We start from the raw sequence: 15257 nt of genomic DNA on the forward strand, positions 1-15257 counted from the left end.
TAATACCATATCAAATGTACAGCCGAACTTGTGGTTGTTAAAGGGATTGGTCTTTTTTTTCCAAAGTATAACTTTTATACACGCGTTAATAAGGCCCACCTTTTTATCTCTAAATCTTGCAAAACGGGAGTACACATTTAAAATCGTTGCCTAGTTAAGGGAAGTAATTTACGAAGCAAACGTTTGAGTTTTAGGGGTGATAGCGATTATTTTAAATTTACGAGCATGGCGCTGCTTCGCGTTGTTAAGAAGATGTAAAACAACCCGTTCTTGGCCACTTTACAACAAAGTCCTGGAGTGCAGGGGTGTTTACCTTGCCGCTGACCGGACTGGCCCTCCGCCGCTCCTCCTTAGTGGCGAGCTTTCTCTTTTTCGCCGGGCCTCATAAAACACCGAGCCAGTAGTCGCACTTCCTTCGTGCCTGGTCGGATCCCGGAGGCGGGTTTTGGGGAGGCAGCCACAATACCTCCGCCCGAATGCACATCGGCTCACGAAAGCAACAGCATCCCGGAGCTGCCTTCAGCGAGCTTAAAGAGACACTCACTCCGCTGCTCAACCCACGACTCCCCCTCCTCCTCCGCCGACAATCTTGAAAAACCCAGGAATGCTGCTGATTTCATCTCAGTCTCTAAGAGCCCGCAGCGTCTTGGAACAAGTTTTTTTAGTCACGCCATAAGCATGCGTAGTATATAACGTGTGCGTAATTTTATTCAATATTTTGACGCGGGAAGGTGGTAGTTCGGTCACTTATTTGTGCGAGAAAAAGACAGTATTTTTACCTGCGGGAGGCCGATTTCCATAGAAAACAATAACATCTACGTCTGAAAGGAAAACGTTTCGGCTCCTTCTAGATATTATTTTCGCCATCTGCTGGGCACTACAGGGAAAACAACTTTATGCAAATCACTCATATTTGGCAAATTAGTTTGTTGTATTAAATGGCTTATAGTGCGCTGCTTGTTGTAAATATAGCGCATCACACCGTATTGCCGCTGGTTCCTAGCGCATGACTGTTGGCGCTATTATTCAATTTGACGCTTTTGAATTTAACGACCAGGGTATATTCAAAGGTGAGAGGGTCTTGCTGAGATCCGATACGGTGACCTGACGATAGCCGAATTGGTCATCGGCAACTCCGGGTATAGACACTTCATTGATTAATACATGTATCAAGCAACTCAACTCTTGCTTCAACAAGTATATGTTCGTTTGAACTGGTTGACATTAAACCATAAGAACATTAAACCATAATAACTCAAAATACGCATACAAACACCCTCTCCATCACAAACATACACAATTATCAAGAGGAGAAAAATGCAATTATCCAAATGTATATCATTATGTTTTTAAATATTGAGAATGCGTGATTGGTAAATAGTAACAAGATCCATCTATGTATTGGGTTGTGGAGAAATGCGCGCACATATTCTTGCATCAGTAATACTCGGAATGACTGGCTGCGAGGACGCCACTTGCCCGCCCCCTATTGTGTCTTAATGGCCCAATCTAAAGATCTGCTCGCGCCCTAAACAGGTGACCATTGTCATTTCACGGAAGGGGGTGGGAGCGGGGAGATAGCACAGCTTTGCTCAACAGCATTCTTTGCAGTTTTTTCAGGTTGAGCGCTCTCTCACTTAGGTCCTGCTGCGAACGAGGAGCACCCGAGAATCCACTAAAGCACTCGAGAATCCACTGGAAGAGACTTAGTGGAAAAGGTCATATTTTATCTATCGAAGGACTGGCACAGATTCCTTTCCAGTTAGGAAAGGAAACTGAAAGGACATTGATATCCCCGAAATTGTGTGTGTGTGGCGGGGTCTTTGGCTGTTCTGCAAGGGGAAAACATTTCCCCACGGAGAGGTAAAAAAAATAAAAAATTCATATTTGCACAGGTCATCCCATTTTCCCTGTGAAGAGTTCTCCACCATAGAGATCGCCTTACAGAGGGGCTGGGATCTCGTTTTTGGCAATGATATCATTTACTAAGGAATCCTCATGATAATTTGCGCCAGGAGCAGCTTTTCATGCAGACTCAATGAGGCATTTGTGAAGTCTAGAGAGTAGCAAATCTAGATGTAAATCTCCAAATGTATATTTTTTATTTTCGTTGTGAATTGACCACAATCTGGACAACTGCCTGTTGGATTCCAGAAGAAAAAGAACCAAACAATAAACCCACAAAAAAGGTTCTGATGAATCAAAACGAATACCCTGAGTCACGGCCCTTAATTTTGTGCACAATCAATACCTCATAGGTAATAGAGTTTTCTTCCATACGCTACCAAATTTGATGCAACCAATGTATATGGTAATCATTGTTTCAGGATGTGAGCCGACGGTCAGGAAAAATAACTGGAACCTTGACAGTACCTTATTAAACCCCAGGTCCAGTGTGCAGCACAGATGTATTCTGCTAAATTATGAGGAACAACGTTGAAGCCCTTGTAACATGGACTCCCCATCTCCATCAAAAGAATTCAAGGTGGCACATCATCATTCCCCTTCCCTTAGCTTCAAGTTTCCAGTACCAGTTGATCATGCTTCTGTACTGCAAAAGCTTTGCTTATACTTCTCTTCATTTACTCTCTCCAGGCCCCCAATTCACCACTTCTTTCATCCAACTTGAGCTTTCTGGGGCCCTTGTTGACTTCCAGGCCACTGCAGTACCCCTTTTAGCAATCAGCAATGCAGATCCACAAACCTACCACTCAACCTCTTTTTCTTGGATCAGGGTATTAACCACAGCAAACACACTTCTGGTTTCTCCAGCTCTGTCTTCCCTCTTAATTCCATGAGAACATCTGTTACCATTTCTCAATATTGTGCAATACATGGGCAGTGTCACACTGTGTGAAACAATCCAGTCTTGTCACTGAGACACCAGGGACAGGACATGTATTCAATCTATTACCTTAGGAGTAGGATATGGCCTGCTGAAGATTTTAAATGACTACAAAACTAGGTTTACTGGGACACCTTCAAGATGAATTTCAATATCAACTTCTAGCCTCCTTAACCCAGTTCTCTACCTTTGTCAGTTTCCTTTAGGATATGCAAGTTTGGACTTCATTATTCTCATCAAAGACTAATAGTGTAGTGCCACAGAATGCCATCCCTTTTCCAGATTGAAAAACAGATGCAACACTTAGTTCCTGACTTGGAGTTTGGTGGATGGGTACGCTGTCACAAATGCACTTGTACTAAGGCAGACAGGATATCAGTCACATTTGATATGGAGTACCCATCCCCAAGACTCTAAATCAGATCAGGCCCTTAGTGTGTAAGAGTGTGAAGGTAAATATGCACATACAGGTAAGTGTGGGAAACAAACTTTATTTATTGGATATTTACCAATTTGCCAACTCGCAGAGACTTCTGCCGCAACTGCCTAACAAGCGATCAGAGTCTCTGTGAAGCACCAGCCTTAAACATGGAATACAGCAGTCGATTTAAAGAAAAACATCTGTGTGCTCTAGCTTCAATGGAACATAACCTGACCCCTTATAAATACAAATAAAACATTAATAATTACATTAAAACTGCATAAATACATTAATGAATACATACGAAATGCACACAAACGTACAACAAAATGCTAATGTATGCAAAACCTTTAAATCTCTCAGAAAGATTGACTCCGCACAGTTCTAGACTCATGAGAGTAGACATTACCATCAAAATTACCATGGATGACATCACTACTGTCACATACCGTGTTGGGAAGAAGTGTACAGGAATCCAGTGTAGCACCCACATCTGAAGTAATTTTTGAACCAGCAGAATCACTCTCAAATTGAACATCACTCTTACTTGATGCCTGGATCATCCAACAACCATAAACCTGTCTGGAACATTCTTAGCCTCCATTCAAACCGAATTTAGACTTCAACAAGATGTCAGCTTGCTGAAGTGACAGCTTCACCAAACTTTACCTGCTCCACCACCCTTTACCATTGATAAGGACAGAGGACAGCCCCTTTGGATACCCTGACAATTTATGGTGGAGAAAAACATTGAGACTCCCCTTTCTTGACTCTGAAGTTTTTTTAAATCAGAATCCAATCCCCAGTCTTCAAATCAATCTTTTTAACATTATGGGGGTCATTCTGACCCTGGCGGTCTATGACCGCCAGGGTCGCGGATGACTGAAGCACCGCCAACAGGCTGGCGGTGCTTCAAAGCCCATTCCGACCGCGGCGGTAAAGCCGCGGTCGGAAAACCGGGTACGGCGGTTTCCCGCCGGCTTTCCCCCGGCTGGGCTAATCCTCCATGGCGGCGCTGCAAGCAGCGCCGCCATGGGGATTCCGACCCCCTTCCCGCCAGCCTGTTTCTGGCGGTTTTCACCGCCAGGAAGAGGATGGCGGGAACGGGTGTCCTGGGGCCCCTGGGGGCCCCTGCACTGCCCATGCCACTGGCATGGGCAGTGCAGGGGCCCCCTAACAGGGCCCCAGCATGCTTTTCACTGTCTGCTTAGCAGACCGTGAAAAGCGCGACGGGTGCAACTGCACCCGTCGCACACCTGCAACACCGCCGGCTCCATTCGGAGCCAGCTTCAGTGTTGCAGGCAGCCTTCACGCTGCGGACACCCGTACCCGCCATCCTCTTCCTGGCGGTCGGAATGGGCTTTGAAGCACCGCCAGCCTGTTGGCGGTGCTTCAGTCATCCGTGACCCTGGCGGTCATAGACCGCCAGGGTCAGAATGACCCCCAAAATCCTTTTTTGCACACAGCAAATCGGATTGAACAGTACTCAGGACATTGTTGTACATTTCAGTTTCACTGATACTAGTTTGCCCATTGCACTTTAACCAGTCTGGACATAGAGAAGATCTAGGACTTCTTTTTCTTAATAACACAATGGGAGAAGCTCCTGTTGTGCTATAAGGAGTAGTCAAGTAGGCCCAAACCATTTGTCTTAAAAAACTTTCCAACTGAACACCAATTGTTAATGCAGTCTGAATTATTTCGTGAGGGTACAAAACTACTCTAAGATGTGTAATCTGATGTAAGTCAATGAATTGTTTAATTTGAACCGAGGTTAAATGTGTTCCATTGATTGTGACAAGAACTGATGGGTGCCCCCTCTATTTGAAAAACTCTTCTAAAAACTCTGATCACAGTGTTGTGTTAGAACTGCTGCAAACTGAAAGTAGACCCATTTTGAAAAAAAAAACATCTACTAAAACCAACAGGAACCTTTTGCCTGTAGGTAACAAATCAAAGGGTCCGGCAAAGTCCAGGGATACCATATCCCAAGGTTTGTCAGGCAAGGGAACAACATGCAACGGTGATTCAAACGTTTTCCAGTGCTTATCTGACTGAAGACATACAGCACAAGAATTAACACATTTTGCCACTTGGACATCCATTACGAGCCACCAGCAGCACTGTTTGAGATTACTGTATATCCCACTTATACCTAAATGCCCTTCATGTGCTAGGCTAATTAAATCTACACAAATAGTTGAAGGAGGGATGTACAAGTCTTGACATATGAAAAAAACATTCACAATACATAGTTCCTCTGACAGTTTAGCAAAATGTCTAAGCCCAACATCCAAATTCCTCTCATAACTCCATTAATTCCAGATAAGACTCATCACTTTCTTTAAGTCCTGATCTTTTTCAAAGGCTTGTAACTATTCATTTTTCTCAAAGCCACTCCTTTGTCTTTTATCACATCCGCCAAAAAGCCGCATCACAATCAACATCATCCTCTTCTTGATCACAGTCAGATTATAAGGGCATCCTGGATAGGCAATCAACCCTACTGTTCTTAGCCCATGCAATATATATGTATGTGTGTGTATCTATAGAAACCCTTTTATTTTGTTGATATGAGCAGCAATAAGAAAAACAAACAATTTCTATTGTCAAGTATAAGACAAATACAGTGCGCCCCTTCCTCCTATGGGGTCCTCCACCACATCTTGCAATATTAAACTTTTTATTATCCCTCAAAACCATGATGTAACCACCATTTCCTCCAGATTCTTTCATATTTGTGTGGGCAGCCTATAGCGTCATAAAGGGTCTCTTCCAACCTTCCACACCTGTCCATGCCTTTCATCCACTGCCACTGACGGAGCTGTGGGGGAAGTCCATTATCTGTATCTCTTTTGGCTATCACTGTTCTCAGACCCACCAGGGTTCTGTCCCCTCTGAGCCTGTCCACATCATCCAATATGCCCAACAGAGCTATCCTTGGCTGGACCTTTATGTGAATCCCTACTACGTCAGACAGGACGGAAATGACCGAAGATCAATGATTGTGGATCAGCGAGCATCTCCACACCATTTGATAGTAGTCCCCTCCTCTAGGTTCCTGGCACCGGTAACAGGCTGGTGAGTCCCGGATACCAGCTTTCCACAGGCGGAGAGGTGTTTGGTAGACCTGGTGGGTGGAGATACTTCAATTGCACTAGGCGAAGTCTTGCAGCAGTCACCTGTAAGTGGGGTGCCATGCACGCATCCCTCCAGTCTGCCTCATCCATTGCACCAACCCATTCCTCCCACTTCTCCCCTGGGGAGCCCAGTAATTCTGGGGAGTGCACCACAAGGGTTCTGTAGATCTATGAGACCCCGTCTTTTCCCAAGTGGCCTATAAGCAGTCTGCCCTCTAGTGGGCTGTACTCTGGGATATTGTCCAAGTCCTCTCGGTAAGAAGCAAGGGCATGACAGAGTTGAAGATACCGGAAGAACTGTGAGGGTGGCATATGGAAGTCCATGCTCAGGTCCTAGAAGGCCCGCACATGGTCTCGTTCCTGGACATCACCCACCTTCAAAATACCTATGTTGTCCCATCCATTAAAGCCCTCCAATGATGACACCTGGGGCATCCATCATCCCTCCAATAGTGGAGTCTCCCATGTAAGTTTGCGGTCCCGCTCGGTCCACCTCGTCCTATCCCAATGCATCCAATTATTACAGGGGTAGGAGATGAGTCTCCAAATAATACAGTCAGACACCTGCCATGGCCCGGCCCCTGTCGCGTACTGCGTGAACACATTTGCCGAAGGCCACCCTAGGGGTCTTAACAGCTCATATAAATTTGCATCTCATGGCCAGTACAGTGTTGAACCAAGTCTGTGGAATGTGCAGGAGATAATTCTGAAGAATGTACAGAGGCCTTGGGAGTATCATCATTTTGAAGAGTGCTAGCCTGCCGAGAAGTTTGAGGGGAAGTTGGTCCCATCGTGCAATGCCCTCCTGGGTTCTTCGAATCATGAGGCAAAGGTTCAGGGTCCATGTAAGGCCCAGTTTCCAGGCGATGTATATGCCAAGATACTGGACGCTAATGCAGCGTACTGAGATATAGAATTGTCAGGCTTCATCTTGGCGATCACCCCTCAAAGAGACCAGCAGGGTTTTGTCCCAGTTAACCATGAGCCCGGAGGCTGACCTGAAGACTTCCAAGATATAGAGGAGCCGGGGTCCTGTCCTGTCTTGGCTGGGCAGAACAAAAACAGTGAGACATCATCTGCATAGAATGCTATTCAGACCTCCAGCTCTAGGCCCCAGTCAAACCCCTAAACCTGGAAGTTGCACCGGATCCAGACTGCCAGAGGCTTTATGGCCAAGGCAAACAGGAGAGGAGGGAGGCAGCATCCTTTCCTGGTGCTCCTCCCGATGGAGAACCTATGAGATAGCACCGTGTTGACCCACAATTGGGCCTGTGGACCAGCATAGAGGACCCTAACAAATGCACAAAATTTAGGCCCAAGTATCATCCTGAAAAGAGTTTCTTCTAGGAATGACCAGTTGACCTTATCGAATACCTTTTCAAAATCTATTAAAAGTAGGGCTGCTGGACCACTATGGGCCCATATGCAGGCCAGAGCAAGATGCACTCTGCAGATGCAGTGCCTGGTGTTGCATACACTGGTCTGGATGGACCAGGCAAGGGATGACACTTAGCAAGCTATTGGTTTACGCATAACTTAACCTTTGTGTCAAGAAGAGAAATGGGTCAGAATGAGGCACACTCACTTTGAGGGTGGCCCGACTTGGGCAGTACCACTATCTTAGTCTGATCAATATCAGGAGGAAATAGCCTCACTGTATAAATCCAGCAGGGGTGGGAGAATGTCTAGTCGCAACCCGCAATAAAACTCCACTAAGTATCCATCTGGTCCCAGTGTTTTCCCAGAGTTCAGTTCCACCAGGGGATCTCCCACCTTCTCCACCGTAATGTCTCTGTCCAGGGATGCCCTGTCAGAGCAGTTAGTTGAGGTAGCAGGAACTCTGCCACCAAAGAATCAGTTGTTGTGTATAACCCCTCATAATATTGCGCAAATACTACTGCAATGCTCTGTGAGTCTTCAACCTACTGTCTGGCCTCGTCCATTATGCGAAGTATCACCCTAGTTTCTGAATCTTTTGTGGTCCGTAGGGTGCAAAAGCTTGCTGGACTTCTCCCCCCATTCATAGACCTGGTACATGGATGCCATCAGACACTTACGGCCCTCCTCCATGCAGAGTTGGTGTAGCATTGCTCTATCGAGCTCCAGCTGACATCTCGTCATTTCAGTCTGCTTATCTGGGGCCTCCCTCTCTCTAGTTAGTATTGATACTTCCAGGTCGGTGATGCAGCTTCATTTTTTGTGGTCCGTTCCCTGAGCATGTGAATGGGCAATGACCCTAATGGAGGCCTTGCAGGCTTCCTATAAGGTTCCAGCTGAGTCAATTGTGCCCCTATTCAAGTTTAGGAAAGTTTTTAATTCTTCAATCAGATAGTCCTTAAACTGGTCATCCATGAGGAGCCAGGCATTTAGGTGCCACATGAAGCGGTCCCCTGCATGCTCTGAGCCGAATCCAAGTAGGACCGGGGGATAATCCAACAACCTGCAGGGAAGGATCTGTGATCCTGTGATGTGGAGAAGGTCGACAGCTGGGAGAAACGGGTAATCTATGCAGGATAGTCACATATGAGTGGGTGTATTCTAATTTATCAGGGTTCCATAGCCACCAAAGCCTAACTTCCCTTAATAGGTAAAAGTAGGTACCTAAGCCAGGTGGGCGTTTGTCTCATGGTCTGTGCAGAGTGGGTGTCTCCTATTATCACACATTTGTCAAGGGTAATGCCCTTTAAATTTCTACCATGCCCCAGACACAGCCGACTGCCTTAGGTTACCCACTTTGGGAAGGAAGCCTTTTTTACTTATACTCACCAATGGCAGTAGTAGAGGGATCCTTTTACCCCTGGTCAATGCCCAAAACCTAGTATAGCCTTTGTAGAAGGGTAGAAACATATCAGCACTATATGGGGCCACAGGGGCCACAATACCCCTTACTCTCCCAAACTAATACTTTTTATTCATATTTTTATCCGTGCCGGGATACAACCACATAATGCAACCCTTATGGTTTATCCCAAAGTATTTTGAGTCAATCAACTGGATCCCAGAGAAATATCCAGACAAGTAATCTATAAGAACTCCCTCGAGGTAGTCCCCCTTGCGGTTGAGTTGACACTGGTAGTATTATTTTACTGGGGTGGGATGAGGTGGCCAATGATGAAGCACGTCACATTATGTGAGTGAGCCCACCTCATCTAAGTCTTGGAATTGCCCTGAGATTGAGTAGGCAGGTTTCAAGGGTGGATAGTACTTCTTGCGAATGAGTACTAAGGATAAAAGACATAGGCCATCATTTTGAGACTGTCAGTAAAAACCGCCTGCCGCCACAGCGACGGCCACCAAAAGACCATCTCTGCAGCTACCAACTGTCTGCCGTATTATGACCACAACCGGATTTCTGCCAGAAGAATGGCGGCAATCTGGCTGTGGCCATGCCAGCGGATGGCCGTAAGGTGGCGCTGCTGCCACCAGAAGCACCACGCCAGTAGACCGCCGCCAGCTGTATTATGACCCATAATACGGCCTGGCGGTGTTCTGCTGACGGGCGCTGCTGGTGGCAGCACCACCCCATCTCCTGCCAGAGGACCCCCTGAACACAAGTAAGTTGGGTCTCCGACAGTGGAGGGGGGTAGGGGTGGGGGTGTCGTGTGTGTGTGGGGGGGGGGTGGGAATGTTTGTGTGTGCGTGGATGTGAGTGGGTGTTGCGTGTTGAATACGTATGTGCATGTATGGAGGTGTGAGTGCGTGGATGTTGTGTTATGTGAATGCGTGTCTGCGTGTATGTATGAAAGTGTGTGCGGATGTGTGCGAATGGATGTATCCATGAGTGGATGCATGTGGGAATGGGTGTGTGTATGCGTGTGTGTGTGTGTGTGAAGGGGGCGTGAATGTAGGGGGGTTGGTGGAGGCTTTGGAGAGGTGGGGGGTTGGGAGAGCTAACTGGAGTGGGGAGAGGAGATCCCTATCAGTGACAGGGAAGGAATTCCCTGTCACTGATAGTGCCTACCACCATGGTTTTTGTGGCGTTAGGAAAGTCACGAAAACCTTGGCGGTAGGCAAGGTCATAATCCCGCAGGTGGAACAGTGACGCCCGCCGGGCTGGAGATGGATATCTCCAGCCCGGCAGCTGTTACCACCGTGGCGGTCGGAGTGGTACATTGGCGGGTTGGATTCAGCTAACCCGCCAATGTCATAATATGGCAGTGAGTACCTCCAGCCTGTTGCCAGTACTTACCACCATATTATTGCCGACCGCCGGGGTCGTAATGACCCCCATAGTACCATATGATTCAATCGCAGTGTCATGATGTGTTTGTGATAGTTTACCTGAGACATAGGCGGGGTTTGCTTTAGCTTCCTTTTCTCCCCAAGTGTTATAGAGCTTTAACCAAAGTGTCACAGCAACAGTATCACAATGAAAAGGTATGTGCTGCAATTCAGTCCCATTAGCAGGAAAGTCTGGATGGTGGAACCTCGTGGGTGCTACCAAAGCTTTACAAGTGGAACAGCTGTGGTTCTGTGATGTCATAACAAGGGTCTTGGAGCAGGGCCGGTCATTACTCTCCCCTAAACGCCCTCCAATGGCTTTTGGTTTTTCTGGTTATAGTCAATAAAGGGCCCTAAGCTGACTGATGGCATGACAGACATGAGATACAGATTGGTCAATTAGTCTTTCCATCCAGCATGAAGTGGTGGAGAGATAAGGCATCAAATCTCAAGAAATACAATTTTAAATTGACAGTATGACCCATGTGGCCACACAAGAAAAACTCCAGTCTGAAATAACGTTAAGGGTTTTCTTACAGATTCAGGCTCAAATTTATGTAAATTAAGCTCAAAGCAAGGTTATAAAGGTACAAAATTACCATGTGTGGACTAAGGTGACCAAAACAAATTAAAGCGAGCTAACATTAAAAGGACTAAACATTCAACACTGGTAATACAAAACATCAAAAGGATAATTTGATGGGCAGAAAACAAGCACTGTTCTTTTAAGCATTAAAACACTTCAACAGCCATCTAAGCTTAACTTGCTAGGGCAAGGGAAATTCATACAGATTATCAAATCTCAATTTAACATGTGCTGGGCTAAAACACATGAGGACAAAAAGTAAAAAGAAAAAAGGACAAAAAGAATTTGGAAATGTGACATCTGGGGCAAAAGGTGACTGACCAAAGTTGGCAAAAAGTAAGTAAAAAGGGAAGGCGTCAGCATGTCAGAAGCATGGTCAAGAGTCTTCTTCTCTGGGTCAGGGGAAAACATTCTAAGTCTCAGCAAAGCACTGGAAAATGAAGGGTAAGGTTAGAGAGGTCTGTACCTCTCAGAGTCCAAGGGGATCCTTTCCAAAAGGGAAAAGTAAGAAGAACGCTGCTAACCGAACTGGGGGACAATTATAGTCCAAAGTGCAAGATGATTCATTCTTCCATCACTCCACATGAATCAGAAGGTTTAACTGTCCAATCAAAGTCCATCATGAGACATGGAACTGCGGCATCAGGGAAGATTCCCATTACTGACATGGGAAAGGCATCCATTTTAGCTCATCCGTACGGATTGAAATAAATGTATATAGTCCATGTCCACAGTTTCTCACTGTACTTGGCTCAAGTTTTTTTCCCAGGCTCACTATGCATAAAACAATAGAATATCTATTTCCAAGCTACCATTTCATGGGAACAAAATCTGAAAGAAAGTCATGTTAGCAAAAATGACTAAACACTTTTCTACACAGTCAGAAATCAGGGGCTTGCAGGCCTCACTGAACCTAAGTAAAGTGAATTAAAATGACACATTCATTTATGCAAAATAAGCCACATATAACATTTAAATTATGAATTCACCATCAATAAGCTTTGTCAGTGTTCATGTTACAGTAGTTTTAAAAGTAAATAACCCTGTTAATACATTTCATTAACTATAATGCAGGACTGTATTTCGACATTTGCATGTAATATTTAAGACTACTTTTACGAAATACATGATCGTTTTAGTGCAAATTATTATTTAACATCATAAAGAATTACATGGAATTGAATTAATTTGTTATACACAAAGTTTTAGGGCTATACCACAGCCCTCAACATTACTACTCTACAGTGAATACACATTAGTATAGGCTTTCAGTGCATCAATTTACAGTTAATCTATTAGTGATTCAAATAAAAAAAAAGCAAAGATTGTCACATATAGATGATTACTGTGACATCAAAAGGAGCAATAACATTTCTGCTACATTATACCCCCCGATGGCGAATCAAGCCATCACATCAGTTTACTGTCTCTCATGTCAATAAGACAGATCAAAATATTTGAGGTCAATCCAAGAAAGATCTTCTGGACTCCTCTGACTGCTTAATGGCACTTTAACACATACTCCTTCTAGTCTCTAGCTCAATGTCTTTCTTTCTCTTTCCTCCCTTTGTTCTCATCCCTTTCAGCTTCTTGCATAACTTTTGGAGACCAAAAGCAACTAAGGCACACAAAGTTATTATCAAAATAGGTCTCAAGATATTGCAGATAATTCCTTTCCCTAAACTTCCAAACCACTTTCCAACTGCTGAAAAACAATACTCTCTTGATTCTCAGGCACCTGTCGTCTCTAAATCCTCCCATCCCTTTTCAAGTCTGTTATATTTGCAATGTACTTTCTCAGCTCCTTACTATTGTCCGGAATGTAAGTACAATATTATTAAACCTGCAACATCTTGCAAACTTCGCCCACTTTCGCAAGAAGGATGGCTAAAGCAATACCATTTTGTAAAGCCATGGATCTTAAGGCAACCATTCCTGTGTCTACTAACAAGAAGGCACCTGCGGTATCTGTAGATAGCCTGTCTACAATTGTTGATAACTTCCTTATCTTGTGAGCATTCAGGATCACTGTCACAGATGAAATTTTGGCACCAAAAATATATCCCACACTTCTGAATCTCTGGCACCACTTTTGACTCTGGCATTTGACTTCTCATCCCAAATAGGATAATTGAAATCCTCCACATGATACATTTTTGGAAAGAGTACTCCTGGATTACATTTTCCATAGCATCCTTTAGGCAGCTTGTAATAAGCCTTTTTCCCACTGGTGGGAATACCCTCTTGGTATGGTGGGGTCTTGTCAAGCTAACGTGAATGTCCAAACCGTCTTAATCAAAAACATTCACTAGTCCCTGTAAATTTTGTGTCAGGTTTTGAGTTCGGTCTATATACACACAGTTTCCCTACATGTTGCCAATCTAAGGCAAGGGATGCTTGATTTTCTGCTAATAAATGAGCTTCTCCTTCTCTACCCAAACTATGTAGCACTACTCCTTTATTTACTTTAGCTTTCATTGCTCTTCTTCTGTCTTCAACCTGTCCTATAAACTCCTTTTGTACTTGGGATAAGAATACAGGTTAGATTGTTTCTATGGGCACAGACTGTACCGCATGTCAATGTAGGTTCAAAGAAACCTCCCACTGTGTCAATGTTTTTAGCTTTGGCATTGCTGCTCAAATGGTTCATGATGGGGACAATAAAATAAACAAGATCATAGTTTCAATAATATTACTGGAAATACTCCTGCTATTACAAAAGAGTCAGCAACAAACTACAGGGAATTCCATAAGTCAAGGGGACACTATGGTAAGAGATTACCTCACTAACTGATGAAGGCAACTGGGTACACATATAACAGTCTTTAACTTCCATGGTATTAACATATTCATACAACAGTTTATAGTATACATTTGTAGACAGAGTAGAAATATCACCCCTGGAACCATCTGCATGTAAATCTTTCTCATTGAACACAGACTTGTAGAACTCAGGACACTTGTGGATTTAACCTTATCTGAAGTAATGGGTGTGGGTAAACTTAATCCAATAAGCAACAACACTATCATTATAACTGCCACAACTAACACTCCTACACATAAATACTTAAGTTTACTATTCTTGCTTCTATCTGACTGCACGAGTTCCATAATTTCAGACCAAAGATCAAAATGTAAAATGTAAAAATTCAAATTGTGGCAACAAAATATCAACTGACTCATTCAGTCCTTATTTATTTGTGAGCAAAGCAGATATCAAGAAAAGTTTAAAACAACTTTTTTTTTTTAAAGTTCAGGTGTCAAAATTCATGAAAATGTTCAAATTGCTACAAGGTCCATCAAATGACTCTAATAAATGTTTAACTGCTTCTAATAAATGCCCGCTCTGAAATCATTAGTAATCAAATGTAAGATATATGGCCTGATTCTGATCCCGGCGGTTCTTTACCGCCGGGGCCAGGGTCGGCGGGAGCACCGCCAACAGGCTGGTGGTGCCCCGCAGGGCATTCTGACCGCGGCGGTTTTGCTGCGGTCAGAAGTGGAAAACCGGCGGTCTCCCGCCAGTTTTCCGCTGCCCTGGGAATCCCCCATGGCGGCGCAGCTTGCTGCGCCGCCATGGGGGATTCTGACAGCCCATACCGCCATCCTGTTCCTGGCGGTTCTCCCGCCAGGAACAGGATGGCGGTATGGGTTGTCGTGGGGCCCCTGGGGGCCCCTGCAGTGCCCATGTCAATGGCATGGGCTCTGCAGGGGCCCCCGTAAGAGGGCCCCACATTGTATTTCAGTGTCTGCATTGCAGACACTGAAATACGCGACGGGTGCCACTGCACCCGTCGCACCTTCCCACTCCGCCGGCTCAATTCTGAGCCGGCGTCCTCGTGGGAAGGCTCTTTTGCACTGGGCTGGCGGGCGGCCTTTTGGCGGCCGCCCGCCAGCCCAGTGCAAAAGCCAGAATCACTGCAGCGGTCTTATGACCGCGGAGCGGTGTTCTGGAGGGGGGAACTCTGGCGGGCGGCCTCCGCCGCCCGTCAGGGTTAGAATCACCCCCATAATGTCTCAGTCTGTCAAGTGGCAATGAATTTT

At 45.1% G+C, this 15257-nt stretch overlaps 1 protein-coding gene across 1 annotated transcript in view; it reads right to left on the reverse strand.

Moving 5' to 3' along the window:
* Positions 1 to 544, reverse strand: part of TWSG1 (twisted gastrulation BMP signaling modulator 1) — an 83755-nt gene extending 83211 nt beyond the window's left edge. Inside the window, exon 1 of the mRNA XM_069216599.1 lies at positions 314 to 544. The gene's annotated coding sequence lies outside the window, so the exon portion shown is untranslated. The remainder of the gene's footprint in view (positions 1 to 313) is intronic.
* Positions 545 to 15257: the final 14713 nt, after the last annotated feature.

Source organism: Pleurodeles waltl, chromosome 2_1 (assembly GCF_031143425.1).
Source record: "Pleurodeles waltl isolate 20211129_DDA chromosome 2_1, aPleWal1.hap1.20221129, whole genome shotgun sequence".
Lineage (NCBI taxonomy): Eukaryota > Metazoa > Chordata > Amphibia > Caudata > Salamandridae > Pleurodeles > Pleurodeles waltl.